The following is a 4,897-nucleotide window of genomic DNA, read 5'->3' on the forward strand; positions in this document are numbered from 1 at the left end:
ATGATCGCCGATGTCTGTCGCAGATCTGGCACCGGATGATGATGATCCATGCCAACATTTCCACCCTCAGGTTATGGATCCTGATTCAAACGTGGTCAAACAACTGACACCCTCCGTCAAGATGGGCTCCACTTCCAAGAGTTTCAGACGGTGAGTTCAAATGTCGTCATGTAGATCTAGAATGTAGATAATATGTATATCATAATTCTGTCTTTCAATTCAAGAGGTCATTCGTTTACCAGGTCTACTTAAAGAATTCACTTTCCAGTAATGGTCTCTTAACTGTTTCAGGTTTCTCATAGCTAAACCATTTTTTTTAAAACAAAACAAAAATACATTACCTTTTATCGTATTGCATGGCTCAAACATGTTATTGTACATTTAGTGTTTCAGAAGCCTGTTTGCGACACTAGTACTAGTATTACCCGACCCAGAATCACACATGGAAGGTACAGATCTATTGAATCTGCTCTTAAAAGTAAGGAGTTCTGTTTTAGTAAGCGTTTTACGGTACTTGCAACACAATTGCGTCATATAAGTGCAGAAGATAAAGGTGTAACAAGACAGTAACAAACGCAAGAAACAGGAGACATAAGGACGATATATATTTGACAGGAAAGAATGAGCAAACGATACCATAGCACCTGCCAACCACCCGGGAAAGTGAGGAGTGTACAGATCATAAAAGAGACATGGTTTCAGATTATCACTGACAGCTAATATTAAATTAGTTGACCATTAAGCAAAAGAGAAAACTGCCCGATAAAGAAGTACGAAGTTACTGAAAACTCGAAATGTTTGCATGAATTCAGCATACAATCAAGATTCCCCTAAAATAGAAGCTTGGACCAGAATCTGTGATAAAGCAGTTAAGCTCTTCATTTTCGAAAGCAGAAGACGTGAGTTCGACTCCTATGTGAGCTACGTTGTATCCCTCCTAGACCGGGTTAGCCCGGACAGGCAGGGTCAAAGCAGTCTGTCTAATAAATTAATGATCTAAATAATGTTGATGTGAACGTGAAACGTCCACAATTATATCTGAAGGGCCCTGGTTAGTCCAAGTTTTTCAGAAACGCAGCATGCTGTCACAAATTTGAAATTTGGTTTCTCAATATTTTCACTTCTTTACTTTCGTCTTCCCTCCAAGCAGAGGTTAAACTGCACCCTGTGAACCGAAGGAATGATAGGAGCCCAAATCGTTCCCTTCTCGCTTAGAACAGGGGAATTATACGTTGCCGTCACATGCCCAGCGAGCCTGGACTGCACTTAATGACTTATTCCAGCCACAGTAATGACCACTACGCTGACCAGAGCAGTGACCACTACCCTGTCTGAATAATTTATCTTGCCTCCATTGCCGGGAGTCAGAACTTGACCTATCCCATAACTAAACAATAAGATTTACGACTTATGCAAAGACGAGAGGCTAAATGGATTGAATAGCTAGCTATGGAAAAAGGTGCTTTTCATAGATCTCGTAATTTGCAAGCGAAGAAAAAGATTTTCACAGCCTTTTCGTGTCCCTGCATTGACAATGTTTTAACATCTATTAGGGACTCGTGCATCTATCTATATATCGATCTATCTATCTAGCTAGCTAGCTTTATTTATCATCTATCTATCTACCACCCCATCACATCACACCTCACCTCCCCTCCTCTCCCCTCAGATCCCAAAGCCACCGGCTGAGCCCCTCCTCCTCCACCTTGCACCACCTGACCCCGCCCCGCTCCCTCAGCTATCGTCACAGCCGCCGTAAACCTTCGACAGCCGGCCTCGAGGCCTCGGGTTTTTCCGTGGACCAGCCGGGAAGACACGACGAGGGGCTCGACTCGGACGATATGGAGGACCAGCTCATTTATGACGACAGCTCTGACGATGTGAGTGATAGTGGCTCTTTTGTCGTCATCTTATTGTTGCTTATACTGTTCGTCTTGTTATTGTTGTTGTTGTTGTTGTTGTTGTTGTTGTTGTTGTTGTTGTTGTTGATGTTGTTGTTGTTGTTGCGATCGTTGTTGTTGCTGCTGGTGTTGCTCTTTTTGTTGCTGTTGTTGTTGAATTTACTGCTGCTGATTCTGTTGTTGCTGTTGGGTTTTTTTATTTTGTTGTTTTTATTGTTGTTGGCATCATTGTCGACATCGTCATTGTTGTCGTTATTGTTGTTGTTGTTGTTCTTGTTGTTATCCTTTAGGACCACAGTTCTGATGACGTGAATGATGGGGGGCGTGTTCTGTCGTTGTTCATAAATAACTACAGTCACTCCGATGTGCACAAACATTTGTTTATTTTTATTTTTATCAAAAATAAAAATGAACAATGTTGCCTTATCCTTGCAAGGCATCTCCACATCAACGACCGCCATATTTGGATACATAATATTCTATCAATACATGATAATCAATCAAATTCAAACATATTATGATACTGCACAATAGCAAAGACGACGTGAACGTTATTAATAAATAACGTTCCGCCAAAAATATAGTGCACATCGGGTAACAAAAATTCTATTGTTGATTGTGTTATTCTTCTCCTTGCCATTGCTGCTACGTTTGTTTGTTGCTCATGCTGCTGCTACCTCTGTCGTTGATGTTTTTGTTGTTGTTGCTATTGTTATTGCTGTTGTTATTTCTGTTGTTATTGCTGTTTTTGTCACTGTTGTCCCTGTTGTCCCTGTTGTCCCTGTTGTTGTGGTTATGGCCACTATTGTTGCTGCTGCTGCTGCTGCTGCTACTGTTGCTGTTGCTTCTATTGTTGATGGTGCTGTTTTGGCCCTGTTGATTTAATGACCTGTGTTTCTCATGGTACATGGTCATTATCAATAAAACTAAAACAAAACAAACAAACAAAAGGAAAACTAAAAACTGGACTGATCTCCCCAGGTCTCGTTGTCAGAAGTTCTGCACGACGCTGGGGGAACGAGCAGCTTCGAGGAAGATGACGACCCCGGCCAAGACGATAATGACGACAACGACGACAATGATGAGGATGACGACGAAATTCTCACCATTGAAAGATATGAGGACACCAACAGCGAGGCAGACCGACTGAGTGTTGGTTGGGGTGACCCGCGACCCACCTCTTGTCTTATAGAAGATGACGCCCTCACGAGCCAGCCACGCCCACCTCAGGAGGAAGGGAGGGAGCAAAGCCGAGAAGGGGATGGGCGTAAGAGCAGTAGGGGAGGGGAGAGTGTGGTGGTGTCCAACATTGGGAGCAGTATGCCAAGTGAAGACAGTCAGGATTCAGGTGAGTTGATTGGACAATTTTGGTGTTTGCATAAAAAGTTTGATAAAAGTCGCTTCTCTGACTGTTTGTCAGTCTCTCTCTCTCTCTCTCTCTCTCTCTCTCTCTCTCTCTCTCTCTCTCTCTTCTCTCCTTTCGTTCCAAATGTGTTCTCAACCAATTCATTTGTAGCACTGTTTATTCGGATATCTCATTAACATTAACATCCAAACACCTAACAACCCGGCTGTGATACTTCTCCTCAGGTCTACCGGACGTTCAGAGAAGTGACTCCCGCAGCTCTAGTGGCCGCAACAGACACGAGGGGGACCTCGCCGATCCTCGGAACAGCGGAAGAGGAAGTAGGAACAGCGGAAGGAGTAGCCGCAGCAGCGGAGGGAGTGATAAGGAACGGCCTTCGTCTGCTGCCAAGACCAGCGAAGAAACGAAAAGTCATGAAAAGAGTTCTAAGGGGGAGAACATCCGCGTGAGCTTGAAGCACGAGGATTCGATGGAAAATTACATCGAGAAACAAAAATGGCCAGGAAATGTCTTGGAGCCAACTGTCGTCTTGGGCAACCCGGAGGGAGAAGGTTTAAAACTTTCAACAGCTGTCGCTTTGAGCGGAACTGTTGGACTCGCGAGTTTGAACATCTCCTCGGAGAACGTGAACGACGCAGGCGAGAACGGTGCCAGACGAGTACGAAAACTGTCAGTTGTCTCCCCTCCCTTGTCCCCAGCTGAGGTGAACCAGCCCGAAGAGAAGCAAAAGCTCCCGTCTCCGTCCTGTGCATCCGTCAACAACATGCAGATGACAGGTCTGAGAGCCAGTAGCTCAGACATGGCTATGCGCTGCTTCACGCCGGTAGAAACGGTGCCAATCATCCCCCTGCCTCCTATTGAACCAACCCTGGATCCTCCTCCGAAAGAGCTGCCGGAACAAAATCTGCATACACAACAGCAGCAGCAGCAGCAGAAGCAGCAGCAGCAGGAGGAGGGGGAGCAGCAGCAGCAGCAGCAACAACAACAACAACAAATACAGCCAAAGAAGCAACAAGGCCAGCACAGTCGGCTGCAGAGACAGCAACATTTGACGCAACAAAGTTCGTTGCAAGAGGTCTTACAAAACAAACGCCGCCTTCCTCCACCTCCACCCCCACCACGACAACATCGTCCTCAACAACGACAGCAACAACTACATCTACAACAACAACATCAACAGCAACAGCAATCACAACAACCGCAGCATCAACAGCTACAACAACAACAGCATCATCAACAGCAGCAGCAACAACAACAACAACAACAACAGCAACAACAACAGCAACAACGACAGCGACACCCTCAGCACCAACAACGACACCCTCAGCACCAACAACGACAACAACAACAGCAGCAACAACAACAACAACAACAACAGCAACAACAACAGCAACAGCAACAGCAGGCTCTCCAGCACATCAGCAGCGGCGCCACCACACTGACCAACGGCCTCGAGAGCTGTTGTGGAGGAGGGCCTCTGGTGGAGATTCCGGCAGAGAACAGGGTCACTTGTGCCGCGGAGATCCACAGACAGAAAAGTGTTACTGGACCCAGTACCACGGACATACATGGTCATACAGAGACCACGTTATAGGGGAAAGGGGAGAGAGAGGGAGTGTGTGTGTGTGTG

The 4,897-nt window shown here is 45.7% G+C and overlaps 1 long non-coding RNA gene across 1 annotated transcript in view; it reads left to right on the forward strand.

Annotated features, from left to right (window-relative positions):
• Positions 1 to 4,512: 4,512 nt before the first annotated feature.
• Positions 4,513 to 4,897, forward strand: part of LOC118478810 — a 2,919-nt gene continuing 2,534 nt past the window's right edge. Inside the window, exon 1 of the long non-coding RNA XR_004859297.1 lies at positions 4,513 to 4,882. This is a non-coding gene — a long non-coding RNA (uncharacterized LOC118478810). The remainder of the gene's footprint in view (positions 4,883 to 4,897) is intronic.

The sequence above is a fragment of the Aplysia californica genome, unplaced genomic scaffold, assembly GCF_000002075.1.
Source record: "Aplysia californica isolate F4 #8 unplaced genomic scaffold, AplCal3.0 scaffold00985, whole genome shotgun sequence".
Taxonomy (NCBI): domain Eukaryota; kingdom Metazoa; phylum Mollusca; class Gastropoda; order Aplysiida; family Aplysiidae; genus Aplysia; species Aplysia californica.